The 20,364-nt window shown below is 47.1% G+C and overlaps 1 pseudogene; it reads right to left on the bottom strand.

Moving 5' to 3' along the window:
• LOC132808677 (zinc finger protein 585A-like) overlaps positions 1–20,364 on the bottom strand; it is a 94,998-nt pseudogene that overhangs the window by 19,254 nt on the left and 55,380 nt on the right.

The following is a 20,364-nucleotide window of genomic DNA, read 5'->3' as shown; positions in this document are numbered from 1 at the left end:
GTCCATCCACACATCATTCCTGATGAAGGGCTCGGGCCTGAAACTTCAACTCTCCTGCCCCTTGGAAGCTGCCTGAATGCTGTGCTTTCCAGTGCTACACTTTTTGACTCTGATCTTCAACACCTGCAGTCCTCCCCTTTCCCACATCCCAATATATCACCAATTAAACAATGCACTTCCTTTCTGCTGTTTTCTTCCCCACAGCAAAGGCTATAACTTCACACTGTGGGACTGTTTGCCAATTGAGACGCAGACCTGGATCAACATTTCCTGAGACTGCTCCTCCCTGGATTCACTGCCTTTACATTCAGTTGCTGCGAGTCAACAATTGAAGCCCACAATGAAATAAGAAATTGAAAAGAGAGTGCCGTACTCACAGATGTTAAACAGAGGAAGGAAGTTTTTTTTTATTTCAAAAATATACTTTATTCATAAAATATGCATAGAATAATTTGATACACTGTACATTAGGTAATGCCATTCATATTTCCACATTTACATACACAGCTCCGAATTATCATTATTACATACAGATCAGTGCATTTCTCACTCATATATTGAGCTGAGGTGTCAGCAGAGCCCAAATGACTGCATGGGCCCCCTGCTTTTCTTTAGACAGGCAGATGTTAAACGGTGGTCTTTCCCCACCGCGCCTTGGCGGCAGCTGCCCCAAGCTTCAGCGCGTCCCTCAACACGTAGTCCTGGACCTTGGAATGTGCCAGTCTGCAACACTCAGTCGGGGTCAACTCCTTCAGCTGGAAGATCAACAGGTTTCGGACCGCCCAGAGAGCGTCCTTCACCGAGTTGATGATCCTCCAGGCGCAGTTGATGTTCGTCTCGGTGTTGCACTCTGGAGTGAAGCTCAATCTTCACTCAGACAGAGAGGTGCATCAGCAGCTTCAGAAGCTCATGGGACAACTTCCGCATTCAGACAATAGGGGATGTTCTCATTGGCAGGAGGACTACTCTCTGTTCGGTCCTCCAAGGCTCCCCATTGGCTTCTAAAGAAGATCGCCCCCGTTGCAGCGGACAGCTAGGAGCATGCGCCGTTCTTGCTGACACCGAGGAGCATGCGCCGTACACTCGGTGGCAATGCTGCGATTACTGACAAATTTAAGTCTCCAAATGCCAATAGGAGAAAAAGAAACGGTAGAACCAATATTTCTTTTCCCCGTGACTCGACCTAACCAAACATGCTCCTCACTATTTTTGCTAGTCACCTTGCCTGCACCCCTCATTATTTTACAAATCTCAATAAGGTCACCCCTCAACCTCCTCCACTCCAGAGAATAAAGTCTCAGCCTCTCCTTATAACTCAAACCCTTCAGTCCTGGCAACATCCTGGTAACTCTTTACCGAACCCTCTCTAACAGTATTCTTCCCATAACAGAGCCACCAGAACTGTACTCTGTTGTAAAAGTGGTCTCACCAACATCCTGTACAATTTCAAAACGATGTCCCAACTCCAACATTCAACGGTGTGAACAATGAAGGCAAGTGGGCTAAACAACTCTTAACCACTTAGTCTACCAGTGATGCAACTTTCAAAGAACTATGTACCTGAACCATACCTCCATGTCTCTGTTCTACAACATAACCCAGGGCCCTGCCAGTAACTGCAATTCCTCCCCTTCTTTTTTTAAGCAAAATACAATTCCTCACTTTTATCTATACCTCTCTCCCGTACACATGCTCTCTCTCAAACACAGACACACACCACTCAACACTCTCACAGGTTTATACTCCTCATACATTACCATGCATGCACACAGGCAAACATATACTCTTAGGCAAACTCTCACACACAAAGTCACACACACACACACTCTGATGCATGCACAGACACACACAGGTCAATGGGGTAAATTTGCATTTGCAGATACATTCAATTTTGATCAAAAAAAAGCACACAATCGGCAGGCAGTCAATCCATGTAATATTTTATACATTCCTACTTTGGAAATTCAAGATTGGGATACAGACAGAGTCAAACCTCACATTCTTCATTTACTGAGCTGAGATGTCACTGATTTTTATAAAACCTTAAGTCATCTCAAGAATGTGACTCAAAAGTACTTCTGAGCTTTACATATTAATTACAAAACCCACAACCCATTCTAGAAGATGAAAGACTAAACCACAATCTTGATTTGTTCAATATATCCTATCAGTAGTATGACACTGATCGGTTGCGATATGTTCCTGCTCCATAGCTACCCGATGAAAGAGCAGCACTCCGAAAGCTACTGCTTCCAAATAAATCTGTTGGATGATAATCTGGTGCTGTGTAATTTTTTCCACTTTATCCACTCCAGTCCAACACCGGCATTTCCACATCGTTCCCAGTGAATACAGCCCACAGCTCCTGGTGCTGCCAGGAAACCTTACAATGCCGATGACACGGTGCACTCTGTACTCCTGAAAAAATTCTAACGATACTGGCTCCTCATTCACTGCTCCATCTGATACACAACATTGGAAACTCTGCATGAGGCTGAAAGAAATGAGCAGCTTTAAAACCAAAACCTCTTGGAGCTCAAAGCCTTCAATGAGAGTCTGAGCTGGGGGTAAGTTCAGGTAACCCTTTATTGTGACCCAACTTTGTTACAGCTTCAGATTCTCTCCAGCAAAAAGGCAGAGAAAGCAAAGCAGATTTTTAAAAAACAAAACACCTCAAGATCAAAGTGCACACAGACCCCCGCCTCCCCTTTCTTTAATATTGGCCAGCACGAAATTGTCTCTTTGTAATTGGATCCTCATTACAACCATAACCCGGAGGAAGTATTGCCTCACTCAGCAATTTCAACCCATACCCTGTGTCCAAGTAAGTTTCTCCTCGCCCATTTGCCAGGGGCTTTTGGGGGGGGGGGGGAATAAGCCACACTGCTGTGGGTCTGGAGTCACGTACAGGCCAGACCGGGTAAAGGATACAGCTGGGACGACTGAGTGAATCAGAGGGGGGTTTCTCCACCCCCACACCCCTAAAATGGTTTCACCGTTAGATTCTGAACTCCAGATTTCTGACCAAATTCCAATTCCACCATCTGTCGCGGTGGGAATTGAATCCGGAATCCCTGGAACTGGGTTGATCGTCCAGTCAATAATGGCACTCGGCCGTCACTCCTTCAATCACCCTGCGATGGCATGTGAACTCGCTGGTGGCTCCGGAGGTGGGAAGAGCGGGTGAAGCCTTTCCCACATTCGAGGCAACTGAAGGGCCTCTCCCCCGTGTGGATCCGCTGGTGGGTCAGCAGGTTGGAGGACCGGGCAAAGCTTTCCCCGCACTCGGGGCAGCTGAAGGGCCTTTCCCCCGTGTGGACTCGCCGGTGCTTCACCAAGGCAGAGGAATCACTGAAGGCCTTCCCGCACTCGGGGCAGCTGAAGGGCTTCTGCCCCGTGTGGACCCTTTGGTGCTTCAGCAGGTCGGAGGAATCGCTGAAGCCTTTCCCGCACTCGGGGCAACTGAAGGGCCTCTCCCCGGTGTGGACGCACTGATTCTTCAGCAGGTCGGAGGAATAGCTGAAGGCCTTTCCGCACTCGGGGCAGCTGAAGGGCTTCTCCCCGGTGTGGACCCTCTGGTGCGTACGCAAGTTGCCCACCTGACTGAATCCCTTCCCACACTCGGGGCAGGAGAACGGCCTCTCCCCAGTGTGGATCCGCCGGTGGGTCAGCAGGATGGACGCCTGTGTAAAGGCCTTCCCGCACTCAGGGCAGCTGAAGGGCCTCTCCCCCGTGTGGACCCTCCGGTGCTTCAGCAGGATGGAGGAATTGCTAAAGATCTTGCCGCACTCAGTGCAGGGGAACGGCCTCTCCCCTGTGTGGACCTGCTGGTGGGCCTGCAGGGCGGAGGAATTGCTGAAGGCCTTCCTGCACTCAGGGCAGAAGAATGGCCTCTCTCCGGTGTGACTGCGCCGATGAATCTCCAGGGCAGACGGAGCACGGAAGCCTTTCCCACAGTCACCACACTTCCATGGTTTCTCCATGGGGTGGGATTCCTCGGGTTTCTCCATGGCCAAAGCTTCAGCCGCGCACAAACACGTCGTGAATTGCTCTTTCCGGGCTGTATAACTGCTACACACACCTCATTCAGTGCGCTGCAACAGTTGGGTCTCTCATCCAATCCCACTGATGCTGAAAACGTACTCAAATGGGAACAAAAAGCTTTCTTCCTTCTCACAGACTCATAGTTGAAAACTGTTACGTTCCCGATGGACTGAGTGACTGTCAGACATTGACATCAAAGTGAAGACTGTAGACGCTGGAGAGTCAGATTTGAAAAGTGCAGCGCTGGTAAAGCACAGCAGGTCAGGCAGCATCCGAGGAGCAGGAGAGTCAACGTTTCGGGCATAACCCTTCATCTGTTGATGTTGAAACTTCCGTCTTCAAATCTTCAAATACTCTGTAAAAAGAAAGAGATTACAAAGGTCATCATTGTCTGTCCAGGGTAGAAGTTATGAACAAGCAATTCTACTTTCTACGGAATACTTTTTTTTATTCCACAAAACTGAAAGCACCATCTCACTCCGCTCTAACTAATTCTCCTGAAGGATCTTCCAGGGGCTGAAAAGCAAAAACATCAAGACTGACATCTCCGCATTTTGGATAACTCCACCCGGAAGGTAATATCTTTCACAACACTGGGATACTGCTGAGAGTGAGCAGGTCTGATTTTGGGAAGCAAAAAAAAAAGTGCCAATTCAGGGTGAACCTGCAATGCAGCTTCTTGAGGAAGAACCAGACACAAAATGGTTAACGACCCGGGAAGGGGGGAACAAAATGAGACATCGAGGCATTAACACCGACACCAGAGAAAAACTGAACATACAGACGTGGCAAACATCGTTGGAAAGCCAGGGTCATAGAGACATAAAGCACAGAAACACCCTTTGGTCCAACACACCTGTACCAAACAGTACAGAGAGATCTGGGTGTTCTTGTACACCAGTCAATGAAGGTAAGCATGCAGGTACAGCAGGTAGTGAAGAAGGCTAATAGCATGCTGGCCTTCATAACAAGAGGGATTGAGTATAGAAGCAAAGAGGTTCTTCTGCAGCTGTACAGGGCCCTGGTGAGACCACACCTGGAGTATTGTGTGCAGTTCTGCTCTCCAAATTTGAGGAAAGACATTCTGGCTATTGAGGAAGTGCAGCATAGGTTCACGAGGTCAATTCCTGGAATGGCGGGACTACCTTACGCTGAAAGACTGGAGCGACTGGGCTTGTATACCCTTGAGTTTAGAAAACTGAGAGGGGATCTGATTGAGACATATAAGATTATTAAAGGATTGGACACTCTAGAGGCAGGAAACATGTTTCCGCTGATGGGTGAGTGCCGAACCAGAGGACACAGCTTAAAAATACAGGGTAGACCATTTAGGACAGAGATGAGGAGAAAATTGTTCACCAGGGAGTGGTGGCTGCATGGAATGCTCTGCCCCAGAGGGCAGTGGAGGTCCAGTCTCTGGATTCTTTTAAAAAAAAAGAGTTGGATAGAGCTCTCAAGGATAGTGGAATCAAGGGTTATGGAGATAAGGCAGGACCAGGATACTGATTAAAGATGATCAGCCATGATCGTATTGAATGGTGGTGCAGGCTCAAAGGGCACAATGGCCTACTCCTGCACCTATTGTCTATGTTCCAAATCAATCAAATCCCATTTGCCAGCATTAGCCCATATTCCTTTCAACCCTTCCTATTCATATACCCATTCAGATGCCTTTTTAAATGTTGTAATTGTACTTTCCTCCACCACTTCCTCTGGAAGCTAATTCCTTACACGGACCATCCTCTGGGTTAATAAATTGCCCTTTTGGTCAGTTTTACACATGCCCCTTTCCCCCACCCTGAACCAATTACCCTCCCATTCTGGACTCCCCCACCCCAGGGAAAAGACCTTGCCTATTTACCCTATCCATGCTCTTCATGATTTTATAAACTTCTACAAGGTCACACTTCAGCCTCCGATGCTCCGGGGAAAACAGCCCCAGCCTGTTCAGCCTCTTTCTATAGCACAAATCCTCCAACCCTGGCAACATCCTCACAAATCGTTTCTGAACCCTTTCATGTTTACAACATCCTTCCAATAGGAGGGAGACACGATATTGCAGAAGTGGCCGTGGTTCTGTTGGACAATGGCAATTTAATTCCAAAGTGTTAATTCTTTATGAGAAGGGAATAATCAGCAATGTAGCTGTAAGAGGCCCCTTGCAGAAGAGTGAAGAACTGAGTGAGAGAACATTCCATTTAGATGAAGAGGAACAGAGTTGATTCAGAGACTGGGGACTTAAATCTAAAGCAAGAACAGGCAGAAACAAGAACTGGCTACAACAAATGAGGGAACATTATTGAAAGAAATGACAAACATTTAAATAGCACCAGAAGGAACAGTTGTTCCATTCCTGTCTGACAAAATAAAACACAAAAGGTGGCCTAGCCACAGCTAACAAGGGACATTAAGGATCGCACTGGATCCAAAGAAGTGGCGTACAAATTGGCTAAAAATAAAGCAGCAGATTTGAAGACTGGGAGCAGCTTAGGTTTCAACAAAATGATTGATTAGAAGGGGAAATGGGTTTATGTGAAGAGGCAAAAAAAGCATTAGTGAAAACAATTACACTTAGAAACAGGCAAAGGTCTCATGTGGAATAAAGAGATGGCAGACCAATTCACCACATACGTTGCTCTGATCCTCACAAAGGAGGACACAAGTAACATCCCCAAAATGTTGGGGAACACATGGTCCATTGAGAGCAGAACTGAATGAAATGAGCAGTTGTGTATAAATGGTGTTGGGGGAAATTGATGGGATTAAAAGTTTACAAATCCCCAGCATCTGGTGATCCAAACGCCAGACTACGGCCCAAGTCATCCTATTGTCAAATCTTGAGCTGACCTTAGCAGGACTTATACACTTAATGGTAAGATCCCAGGGAGTGTTGCTGAACAAAGTGATCTTGGAGTGCAGGTGTATAGCTCCTTGAAAGTGGAGTTGCAGATAGTATAGTGAAGGTGTTTGGTATGCTTTCCTTTATTAGTCGGAGCAATAATTAATGGAGTTAGGACGTCATGTTGTGGCTGTACAGGACATTAGTTAGGCCACTTTTGGAATATTGTATGCAATTCTGGTCTCCTTCCTATCGGAAGGATGTTGTGAAACTTGAAAGGGTTCAGAAAAGCTTTACAAAAATGTTGCTAGATTTGGAGGATTTGAGCTATAGAGTGAAGTTGAATAGGCTGGGGCTGTTTTCCCTGAAGCATTGGAGACTGACTTTATAGAGAGGTTTATAAAATCATAATCATGGATAGGATAAGTAGACAAAGTCTTTTCCCTGGGGTGGGGGACGTCCAGAACTAAAGGGCATAGACTTAGGGTGAGAGGGAAAAGATATAAAAGAGACCCAAGGGACAACTTTTTCACTCAGAGGATGGTGCATGTGTGGAATGAGCTAGTGGAAGTGGTAGAGGCTAGTAGAATTGCAACATGTAAAAGGCATCTGGATGGGTATATGACTAGGAAGGGTTCAGAGGGATATGGGCTAGCTGCTGCCAAGTGGATTTAGATTAGGTTGGGATATCTGGTTAGCATGGGTGAGTTGGACTGAAGGGTCTGTTTCCATGCTATAATGTTTGTCTTGAGTTTCCCATCTGAAACTCGCATCATCCTATAAAAGAAATGTCCAAAAGACATCACTGTGCGTACAAGATGGAAAAAAGACTGAGGGGACAGTTCAACTTTCTACAGAACACTTTTCCTATCTACTTGCTGAATGTATTAAATTCGAATCCTACACATTATCCCTTCCCCTGCATTGAAATTCAAATCCATCCTCATGTCTTTCCTCCACTCCTGGTGTTCGCCCTTTTCTCTTGTCTACAAACTGAAACTAACACCAACACGTCAATGCCCTCCTGCTCACTGCCATCTCGGAAACACCCACATCCTGTTCCAGTGCCACAAATTATCACATTAATTCACCTCAAATTCACAGCCCATCTAAGTGTTGTTTTTTTTCTGGACCTGTCTCCCACTTCCTTTTCCTGTTTTAAGGGCACACAGACCGAGCTCAGGGCCAGGTCTCCCAGAGAGTGAGATGAGGAAATTCTAGTTGACACAAAGGCTGCCCCGAGGTTGGAATTACCTCCCGGAAATGACGACTAACGGTGCCTTCACCAAGATGGCCGCCCGCCAGCCCGGCCCAAAGACAACTTCCGCCTGACCCTCACAAAGATGGCCGTCGGTTGCCCGGGCAACCCGAGGGGTCCTTCGCCGGTGAAGTAAACACTGGGCCTGGGCGGCTTTTATTGGAGACCTCAGGCCTCCCCCGAGGAGTTTATAAACCCCTCCTCCCGCGGTTCTCAATCCTACCCTGTCTCACCATCTCTCCCCGGGGCAGGAGCCAGGTCTTGGCGCTCGGGCCTGGCGACCTCCCCCGGGATGTCTCTGAGATCTGTCCGTGTTCTGAAGAAGGATCCCCGGACCCGGAACGCGCTGCTGGACCCAGCGGTTTCTATCCTTGTTCCTTCGGCCGCCGTCCGGCTGCGGGAGCTCCACTGCACATGCGCTAGCTCGTATAGGGGCGGGGTCATAAAGAGTGACGTCTTCGCCAGTTCAGGGGGCGTGGTTGGAGGAGTCCTCCAAGAATTCGGACACAATAGGGGGCGGGGCGATAGTTGTGCCCGCCCCCGCCCCTAAAAGTTGGGTTTCTTTTGGGTTCCAAGGTAGTTTTTTTTTCAATTTTCAGCCTGTTCAGAAGTGAGCAGAATGGATTCTTTCTTGATTATAGTGTTTTATTAAAATGCCTCTTGTTTAAATTTTAAAAGTATAAGTGATAAGTGTTAACTTAGCCTGGAGTGCGTCTTTTTAAGAGCAAAAAGAAATTGTTGTTATCTGGGTCTGCAGATTTTGGATGAGCAAAAATGGCCTTTAGTATAGCGATATATTCTTCCTGTTGGAAATGAGAGATTAGGGAGAGTTTCCACATTACTGAGGATTGTCTGCAGCAAGTGTCCTTGGTCACGAATCCTATCAGATCGACTGGATCTGTTGGAGCGAAAGTTCGAGGCAATGAGGAATTTACAAGAGCTAGGGGGTGTAATAGATAGTTATAGGAAGGGAGAAAAGCTGCAGATACAGTCAGATAGATGGAGTAACATCAGGAAAGGTAGGAGAGGTAAACAGTTAGTGCAGGAATCTTCTGTGGCTATACCCGTTTCAAACAAGTATACTGGTTTGGAAAATGTATGGGGTGATGGACTCCCAGCGGAACGTGGCATGAACAGCCAAGTTTCTGGTATTGAGACAGGCTCTAATGTAATGAGGGGCATGCTGGGGTCCAAGTGTTCGATTGTGACAGGGGACCCTCTAGTCAGATGCACAGACATTTCTGCAGCCAGCAGTGAATAATCGAATGGTGTGTTGCCTCCCTCGTGCCAGGATCAAGGATGTCTCAGAGAGGGTGCAGAATATTCCAAAAGGGGAGAGGGACAAGCAGGTCGTCATTGTACACACTGGAACCAATGACATCGGAAGGGAAAAAGATGAGATTCTGAAGGGTCAAAGAAAATTAGGCAGGAATTGAAATAAGAAGGTCCTTGAGGGTCGTAATATCTGGGTTACTCTCGGTGCTATGAGCTAGTGAGGGTAGGAATAGGAGAATAGAGAAGATGAATATATGATTGAGGACCTTGTGCAGGGGAGAAGGGCTCACATTTTTGGATTGTTGGAATCTCTTCTGGGGTAGAAGTGATGTGTACAAGAAGGACAGATTGCACCTGAATTGGAAGGGGACTAATATACTGACAGGGAGATTTGTGAGAGCTGCTCATGAGGTTTTAAACTAGTTAGGTGGGAATAGTGAGGAAAGAGATCAATCTGAGACTGGTACAATTGGGAAAAGGAGTGAGTCAAGCAGTCAGGGTAGGTAGGGACAAAGCAGAGAACAAGTTAGGATTGGTAAATTAAACTGAATTTACTTCAATGCAAGAGGCCTAACATGAAATGCAGATGAAGTCAGGGCATGGGATATGACAGCAATCACAGAAACGTGGCTCAGTGATGGACAGGACTGGGAGCTTAATGTTCCACAATACAAATGCTATAGGAAGGGTAGAAAAGGGGGCAAGCGAGGTGGGGAGTGGTGTTTTTGATAAGGGTTGGTATTACAGCTGTATTTAAGCAGAATATTCTTGGGAATACATCCAGGAAAATTATTTGGGTGGAACTGAAATGAGAGGGATAATCACCTTATTGGGATGGTATTATATACCCCCCTAAGAGTCAGCGGGAAATTGAGAAACAAATTTGTAAGGAGATTTCAGTTATCAGTAAGAATAATACGGTGGTTATGGTGGGGGACTTTACATCTTTGCCCCCTCACATTAAACTAATGTCCTCTAGTTCTTGACTCCCCCGCCCCAGGAAAAGACCTTGTCTAATTTACCCTGTCCATGATTTTATAAACTTCTACACAGTTACCCCTTAGCCTCTGATGCTCCAGAGAAAATAGTTCCATCCTCTTCAGCCTCTCCCTATAGCTCAAACCCTCCAACCCTGGCAATATCCTTGTTCATCTTTTCTGAACCCTTTCAAGTTTCACAACATCCTTCCAAAAGGAAGGAGACCAGAATTGCATGCAATATTCCACAAGTGACTTAACCGAGGTGTGATACAGCTGAAACATGACCTCCCAACTCCTATACTCAACACTCTGACCAATAAAGGAAAGCATACCTTCTTCACTATCCTATCTACCTGCAACTCCACTTTTAAGGAGCTATGAACCTGCACTCCAAGATCTCTTTGTTCAGTAACACTCCCCTGAACCTTACCATTAAATGTATAAGTCCTGCTCTGATTTGCTTTTCCAAAAATGCAGCCCCTCACATTTATCTAAATTGAACTCCATCTGCCACTCCTCAGCCATTGGCCCATCTGATCAAGATCCCGTTGTAAATTTGAGGTAACCTTGCTCGCTGTCCACTACACCTCCCATTTTGGTGTCATCTGCAAACTCACTAACTATACCTCCTATGTTCACATCAAAATAATTTACGTAAATTATGAAAAGTAGTGAATCCAGCACCGATCCTTGTGGCACTCCACTGGTCACAGTCCTCAAGTCTGAAAACCTACCCTCCACCACCACCCTCTGCCTTCTACCTTTGAGCAAGTTCTCCTTGTGTTCCATGAGATTTAACCTCGAACACCTTACTGAAGTCCACATAGATCACATCCACCACTCTATCCTCATCAATCCTCTTTGTTACTTCTTCAAAAAACTCAATCAAGTTCATGAGACATGATTTCCCATGCACAAAGCCATGTTGACTATCCCTAATCAGTCCTTGCCTTTCCAAATGTGTAAATACTGTCCCTCAGGATTCCTTCCAACAACTTGTCCACCACCGACATCAGTCTTATTGGTCTATAGTTCCCTGGCTTGTCCTTACTGCCCTTCTTAAACAGTGGCACCATGTTAGCCAACCTAAGTCTTCTGGCACCTCACCTGTGACTATCAATGATACAAATATCTCAGCAACTTCCCTCGCTTCCCACAGAGTTCTCGGGTAGACATGATCAGGTCCTGGGGATTTATGCATTTCAAGACATCCAGCACCACATCCTTTCTAATATGAACATTTTTCAAGATGTCACCATCTATTTGACTACATTCTATATCTTCCATGTCCTTCTCCACAGTAAACACTGATGCAAAATACTCGTTTATTATCTCCCCCATCTCCTGCGGATCCACAGAAAGGCCACCTTGCTGATCTTGGAGGGGGCCTATTCTCTCCCTAGTTACCCTTTTGCCCTTAATGTATTTGTAAAACCCTTTGGATTCTCCTTCACCATATGCGCCAAAGTTATGTCTTTTTGCCCTCCAGGAGTACAGGAGTTGGGAGGTTGTGTTTCTGCTCCTGTGTCTGATGGTCTCTTGCTGTCCTGGACACAGAGTGAGAATTGGGAGCAGTAGTAGGCCATTTGGTCTTTCAAGCCTGCACCAGCATTGAACAGATCATAAATGGATATGGATCTCCCTACATAGCGGTGCAGAGGCTGGGACTACTTTCACTTGAGTACAGGTGACCTTACAGAGGTTTATAAAATCATGAGGGGTATAGATGAGGAGAACATTTAAAAGACATTTGGATAAGTACATGAATAGGAAAGGTTCGGAAGGGATACGGGTCAAACACAGGCAGCTGGGACTAGTTTAGTTTGCAAATATAGTCAGCATGGACTAGTTGGGCTGAAGGGGTCTGTTTCTGTGCTCGGCGAAAGTGAGAACTGCAGATGCGGGAGATCACAGCCATGATTAGAGTGGTGCTGGAAAAGCACAGCAGGTCAGGCAGCATCTGAGGAGCAGGAAAATCAACATTTCGGGCAGGAGGGGCTGCCTCATTCAATGACCCCCTAACGTGGGTGGCAAGGTGGCACAGTGATTAGCACTGCTGCCACACAGCGCCAGAGACCTGGGTTCAATTCCCGCCTCAGGTGACTCTCTATGTGAAGCTTGCACGTTCTCCCCGTGTCTGCGTGGGTTTCCTCGCACAATCCAAAAATGTGCTGGTTAGGTGAATTGGCCATGCCTGAAGAAGGGCTCGTGCCTGAAACATCAACTCTCTTGCTCCTCGGATGCTGCCTGACCTGCTGTGCTTTTCCAGCACCATTGTTTTCGACTGATCTGCACTGAGAAACATTGGGCGAGATAGAAGGATATTGTATGGAGGAAAAAAGTTGAGAGAAAGGAGAAAGAGACAGAGAGAGAAGGAAAGAGAGAGACTCAAGGTCCAACTTCCGCATTCAGACAATACGGCGGTTCTGATTGGCAGGAGGACCCATCCCTTCCGGTCCTCCAGGTCGTCCTATTGGTTCGTCAAAAGAAGGTCGCGCGCCCTTTCTGCGGTCAGCGAGAAGCATGTGCAGTGCTTGCTGACACCAAAGATCATGCGCAGTATTCCCTGTGGAGATGCTAGTGTTACTGACAGATTTTAAGTGTCCAAATGCCAATAGGAGTTCAAAAGTCAATTTTTTAATTCCCCTGTGGCTCAACATTGTATTCTTTTTGCATTTTAATGGCTACTCAACTTTTGTATGTCTTTTCCCCAGGGTAGGGACAGTTCAGAACTAGAGGGCATAGATTTAGGGTGAGACCAGAAAGATTTATGAGAGACTTAAGGGACAACCTTTTAACACAGAGGGTTTATTTCTGTTGATGTAAATATTGTTGTAAATCTTAGCTGGGTACTAATAGTTAGGTGGCAGGGAGAGAGAATTCCTCAAGTAGGGCACCATAAGAATCCTGAGAGTGTCCTATTTCTGGTTTACTTCCTCATGAACAAACATTAAACACGAGCACCTATTTATTTTGAATTTGGTTTCATTTTTCTTGTTTGATTCCCTGCTATGACTACACTCTGTATCTGGATGGTTGACAGGCTGGGAGATTGTGGGTTGGGTCTCAATGTTTTACTCTTCTGGTAGGTGTAAAAGGGGGGGTCAAAACTTCAGCAGAGTTGAGAACAGACCAACATCATACTCTGGGGGAACAGGGAGGTCAACAGAGGACAAAGAAATCAGGACCTGAAACCTGAGCTGACACCAGACTATCCTGTGATCAGTGTTTGGATTTGCAATGCCAACCCTCTACTTTTACCTAGCTTCCCATTTGATTACCTCCTCACTATTGAGGATCCAATCCTTGTCATCCTGAAGCCATGTCTCTGTAAGGATTCTCAGATCATAATTATTCACTTCAATGTGTGCAGTCAATTCATTCACTTTTGTTACAATGCAGCAAATATTGAGACACCATTTTTAGTTTCAATTTTTGTGATCTTTAAAGTCCAGTTTTGATTGCTGGTACATTTACTCTCCTTGTCCCTTTCTATCATTCTCTGATGTTCATTTTCCACATCACTATACTGCTCACCAGGCCTGATTTGGATTGGCCATGCTAAATTGACCACAGCGTCCAGGGATGTGCAGGTTAGGTGGGTTAGCCATGGGAAATGCAGGGTTATAGTTTCATGGGAATAGAAGCAGGAGTAGGCCATTTGGCCCATCCAGCCTGCTCCGCCATTCATTCAGATCATGGTTGATCGATCCATTGTCTCAGCTCCTCCTCCCTGCATTATCCCAACTACCCTTAATTCCCGTACCATGCAAAAACCCATCCAACTGTGTCTTGAATATATTTAATGAAGCTGCCTCTACTGCTTCCTTGACCAGAGAATTCCATAGATTCACTACTCTCCGGGATAAGCAAATTGTCCTCCTCTCTGTCCGAAATCCACTCCCTCTAACCTTGAGGCCTAGTCTCACCCACCAGCAGAAATGACTCGATAGGGTAGGGCTTCATCTCCACAGTGCATTCAATTCCCACTTTCCAACAAAATCCCAGATGTCCTCACTCACTCAGTTGCTGGCTCACAAATGAAAGATTTCATTTTAACTTCTTCTGATCCCATTAAGGGCAAAATATCCTTGAAAGCTGCTCTGCAAGTCCAGTCTTCACAACCACATTTCTGCTTTCACCGAAGATGATTAGAGTCATATGGCACAGAAACAGATCAGTCGTCCCAACTCGTCTATGCCAACCAGATATCCTAAATTAATCGCGTCCCATTTGCCAGCATTTGGCCCACATCCCTCTTAACCCTTCCTTTTCATGCACCCAGCCAGGTGCCTTTTAAATGTTGTCATTGCACCAGCCTCCACCACTTCCTCTGGCAGCTTGTTCCATACATTCACCACCCTCTGTGTGAAGAAGTTGCCCCTCACTTCCCTTTCCCCATTCACCTTAAACCTGTGCCCCTCTTAGTACTGGACTCGCATAAGCTGGGGAAAAGACCTTGGGTATTGACCCTATGCATGCCCCTTATAAACATGTTAGGTCACCACTCAGCCTCCGATGTACCAAGAATATATCCTGGTCTATTCAGACTCTCCCTGTAGCTCAAACCCTTCTACTCTGGCAACAGACTCAAATCTTTACCAATCCCTTTCAAAGTTTCACAACACATTTCCTGTAGCAGGGAGACCAGAACTGAATGCAGTATTCCAAAGATGGTCCAAATAATGACCTGTACAGCCGCAACATGAGCTCCCAACTCATCTACCCAATGCTTTGACTAATAAAAGAAAGCATCCCAAATGCCTTCTTCACTATCCTGTCTACCTGTGACTCCACTCTCAAGGAACTATGAACCTGCACTCCAAGGTCTCTTTGTTCTGCAACACTCCCCTTAACGGTGTCAGTTCTGCCTGGATTGCTTGACCAAAATGCAAACCTGACATTTCTCCAAATTCAACTCCATCTGTCACTCCTTGGCCCATCAGCCCATCCAGTCAATTCTAATTTATAGTGAACTCACTTTCCTCTCTTATTCCCCAGAAGCTGAAAATCTCCATCCCACACACACTCCGTCCATTCTCACTTTGCTGACCCTAATCCCTGCTGTACCTCATCCTGAAGGGTCTGGTTCATGCTGATTAACAGGCCCACACTCGGGAGGGGGAGGATCTAATTGAAACATACAGAATCTTGAACAGCCTGGACAGAGTGGAAGTTGGGAAGATATTTCCATTGGTTGGAGGGACTAGAACCAGCAGGCACAGCCTTAGAGTAAAGGGAAGATCTTTCAGAATGGACGTAAGGAGAAACTTCTGCAGCCAGAGAGTGGTGAATCTATGGAATTCACTGCCACAGAAGGCTGTGGAGGCCAGGTCACTGAGGATATTTAAGACTGAGATAGAGATGTTCTTGAGTATCAAGGCAATGGAGGGTTACGGAGACAAAGTGGGAGAATGTGATTGAGAAACTTATCAGTCATGATTGAATGATGGAGCAGACCTGATGGGCTGAATGGCCTAAATTTCTGCTCCGATGTCTTATGTTCTCTTGCTGTCCTGGACAGTGAGAGAGAATTGGAAGCAGGAGTAGGCCATCTGGTCTTACAAATCTGCACCAACATTCAAAGGATTAGTTGTGATTCTGCCAACATCTATATGAATAGGTTGGGACTTGTTCAATGGACCACAGGAGGTTGAAAGGTGACCGTACAGAGGTTTATAAAATCATGAGGGGGATAGATGAGGTGACCGCCAGGTATTGTTTCCCTAGAGTGGGTGGTTCAAGATTAGGCAGCAGATTTGAAGGCGAGAGGAGAAAGATTTCAAAAAGGCAGGAGGGGCACCTTTTTTTTAAACACAGAGAGTAGTTTGTGTGTGGAATAAATGTCCAAAGGAAGTGGTGGATGCAGGTACAGTAACAATATTTAAAAGACATTTGGATAAGTACATGAATAGGAAAGGTTCAAAGGGAATTGGGCCAATCTAGGTGGGACTAGTTTAGTTTGTGAATAAGGTCAGCATTGGCTAGATGGGCTGAATGGTCTGTTTCTGTGCTGTATGACCCTATAACTGTTCTGTACTGGTCTTAAAATCATTTTAGCTGCAAATGTGTTGCTGGTCAAAGCACAGCAGGCCAGGCAGCATCTCAGGAATAGAGAATTCGACGTTTCGAGCATAAGCCCTTCATCAGGAATAAGAGAGAGAGAGAGCCAAGCAGGCTAAGATAAAGGGTAGGGAGGAGGGACTAGGGGGAGGGGCGATGGAGGTGGGATAGGTGGAAGGAGGTCAAGGTGAGGGTGATAGGCCGGAGTGGGGTGGGGGCGGAGAGGTCAGGAAGAGGATTGCAGGTTAGGAGGGCGGTGCTGAGTTGAGGGAACCGACTGAGACAAGGTGGGGGGAGGGGAAATGAGGAAACTGGAGAAATCTGAATTCATACCTTGTGGTTGGAGGGTTCCCAGGCGGAAGATGAGGCGCTCCTCCTCCAGCCGTCGTGTTGTTGTGTTCTGCCGGTGGAGGAGTCCAAGGACCTGCATGTCCTCGGTGGAGTGGGAGGGAGAGTTAAAGTGTTGAGCCACGGGGTGATTGGGTTGGTTGGTTCGGGCGGCCCGGAGGTGTTCTCTGAAGCGTTCCGCAAGTAAGCGGCCTGTCTCCCCAATATAGAGGAGGCCACATCGGGTGCAGCGGATGCAATAGATGATGTGTGTGGAGGTACAGGTGAACTTGTGGCGGATATGGAAGGATCCCTTGGGGCCTTGGAGGGAAGTGAGTGTGGAGGTGTGGGCGCAAGTTTTACATTTCCTGCGGTTGCAGGGGAAGGTGCCAGGGGTGGAGGTTGGGTTGGTGGGGGGTGTGGATCTGACGAGGGAGTCACGAAGGGAGTGGTCCTTGCGGAACGCTGATAGGGGAGGGGAGGGAAATATATCCTTGGTGGTGGGGTCCGTTTGGAGGTGGCGGAAATGGCGGCGGATGATACGTTGTATGCGGAGGTTGGTGGGGTGGTAGGTGAGAACCAGTGGGGTTCTGTCTTGGTGGCGGTTGGAGGAGCGGGGCTCAAGGGCGGAGGAGCGGGAAGTGGAGGAGATGCGGTGGAGGGCATCGTCGATCACGTTTGGGGGGAATCTGCGGTCCTTGAAGAAGGAGGCAGATTAGATTAAGATTAATTACAGTGTGGAAACAGGCCCTTCGGCCCAACACGTCCACACCGACCCGCCAAAGCGCAACCCACCCATTCCCCTACATTTACCCCTTATCTAACACTATGGGCAATTTAGCATGGCCAATTCACCTGACCTGCACATTTTTGGACTGTGGGAGGAAACCGGAGCACCCGGAGGAAACCCACGCTGACACGGGGAGAATGTGCAAACTCCACACAGTCAGTCACCTGAGTCAGGAACTGAACCCGGGTCTCTGGCGCTGTGAGGCAGCAGTGCTAACCACTGTGCCACCGTGCCGCCCACTTTTCTTGCTTTCCCCCATAAACATCCACTTCTTTGTTCTAAAATCAGATGAACTCAGCCTTGAATATATTCAATGACCCCCAAACTGCAGAGAGACATTCTCACTTCTGAGCTCAAGTCCTTTTGCTAATATAACACTTGCCTTGCTGATTGCTTGCTGCACCTGTCTGACAACTGGCAGTGACTGGTGTAGGAGGACACTGAGGCCCCTTGGTATGTCCACACATCATTCCTAATAAAGGGCTCGTGCCCGAAATGTCAACTCTGCTGCTCCTTGGATACTACCTGACCTACTGTGCTTTTCCAGTACCACACTTTGACTCTGGTCTCCACCATCTGCAGTTCTCACTTTCTCCACATCCCACTCCATCACCAATTAAACAATATACCGCCTTTCTCCTTTTATTTCCACAGAAAGGCTCCAATTTCACATTGTGGTACTGCATTTGCCATGTGTTTGTCAATGGTGGTCTTCTCTACATCGGGGAGACTGAGCATAAACTCGGGGAACGGTTCACCGAGCATCGCAGCTGGGTCCACAGAGTCCAACCGGACCTCCCAGTCACCATCCATTTTAATTCCCCTTCCCACTCCATTCCTGACATGACCATCTTTGGCCTCCTCCGTTGCCACACCACACCAAACCACAACTTGGAGGAACAACACCTCATCTCCTGCCTGTGCAACCTACAGCTCGAAGGACTCAACATTGAGTTCTCCAATTTCAAATAACTTCACTTCCCATCCCCAACTACCTTCAAAGCCCCGACCCCTCATTTCCAATCCTCCCTGCCACCAACCAGTTTCCTTCCTCCCCTTGACCAACCAGGTCATACCCTCGGCCTGTCTTCACCTATCCCCACTTCACCACACTGCCCCTTGCACCCCCTTTATCTGCATCTCCCCCTATACCCATCCCCAGTCCTGAAGAAGGGTTACAGCCGAAACGTCGACTTCTCCATCTCCTGATGCTGCCTGGCTTGCTGTGTTCTTCCAGCCTCCTGCCTGTCTATTTTGCTAATTGAGACACAGACTCAGACCAACATTTCCAGAGTCTGTCTCCTCCCGGTTTCACTCCCTTTGCTTTCAGTTGCTGCAAGTCAGCAATTGAACCCCAGAGTGGAAAAAAGAAATGGAAAAGGGGGCAAGAAAAGAGAGTGCCGTGCTCACAGATCTTGAACAGAGGAAGGAATTTACAGTCTGGGTGAAGCTCAATCTTCCTTCAGAGACAGGAGCAGAAATAGCAGCTTCAGAAGCTCATGGTCAAACCTCCGCATTGAGACAATAGGAGGGCTCTGATTGGCAGGAGGACCAGGCTCCTTCCGGTCCTTCAGGTTTTCCAAAGATTCGTCTCCCTGTCCATCAGAGCGATGAGGGGCGGGGCCCCAAATCGATTTCACACATGCGCACCATCAGCACTGCTCACGGTCAATAGAACGGTTTAATGATCGCATCGGATTGTGGGTGCTACATCAGCCATTAAAGAGATGAACTCAAGTGTCCCATATGCCTTCTTAACCGTCCTTTTTCGTATGTTGGTGACGTATACGTCAGGAACTAATCTTTAATCGATATTAGATTGATACACTGGGTGAAACACTGCAGGCATTCAACTCTAAACACAATTTCCAATTCGGTGTCAGTGCAGCACTCTTTATTTGTCCTCACATCAGGACAGAATCAAAGCCCTATATCTGTTCAACCTGAACCTCGATTTTTGTTTAGTTTGTGGGTTCCAAATCTCTGTTTCAATCATTTATTAAAAGTTACTCATGGTATATGTGCATGGCTGGCTGGCCAGCATTTAGTTCCCTTGAGAAGGTGGTGGTGACCCGCCTTCTTCAACTGCTGTGATCCATAATGGTACGGTGAACCACAATGTCCTTGGGTGGGAATTCCAAGATATAGACCCAGGGACACTGAAGGAACAGCAATATGTTTCCCAAGTCAAGATGGTGAGTGGATTGGAGGGGTACTTGCAAGAGGTTGTGTTCCCAAGTATTTGTGGGCGGCACGGTGGCACAGTGGTTAGCACTGCTGCCTCACAGCGTCAGAGACCCAGGTTCAATTCCCGCCTCAGGCGACTGACTCTGTGGAGTTTGCACGTTCTCCCCGTGCCTGCGTGGGTTTCCTTCGGGTGCTCCGGTTTCCTCTCACAGTCCAAAGATATGCTGGTCAGGTAAATTGGTCATGCTAAATTGCCCGTAGTGTTAGGTAAGGGGTAAACGTAGGAGTATGGGTGGGTTGTGCATCGGTGTGGACTTGTTGGGCCAAAGGGCCTGTTTCCACACTGTAAGTAATCTAATCTATCTGTTGCCCTGGTCCATCTAAATGGAAGTGGTTATTGGTTTGGAAGGTATTTTCTAAGGATCTTTGGTGAATTTCCATGGTACATCTTGTACACCGTACACATTCCTGCTGGGCAGAGGGAGTGGATGTATGTGGAGATGGTGCCAATCAAGCAGGCGACTTTGTCCTGGATGATATCAAGCTTTTTGAATGTTGTTGAAGCTGCACCCATCCAAGCTGGTGGGAGAGTAGTCCATTA

Source organism: Hemiscyllium ocellatum (genome assembly GCF_020745735.1).
Source record: "Hemiscyllium ocellatum isolate sHemOce1 chromosome 27 unlocalized genomic scaffold, sHemOce1.pat.X.cur. SUPER_27_unloc_9, whole genome shotgun sequence".
Taxonomy (NCBI): domain Eukaryota; kingdom Metazoa; phylum Chordata; class Chondrichthyes; order Orectolobiformes; family Hemiscylliidae; genus Hemiscyllium; species Hemiscyllium ocellatum.
The sequence above is the reverse complement of the archived record's forward strand: the minus strand, read 5'-3'. Positions and strand labels throughout refer to the sequence as shown.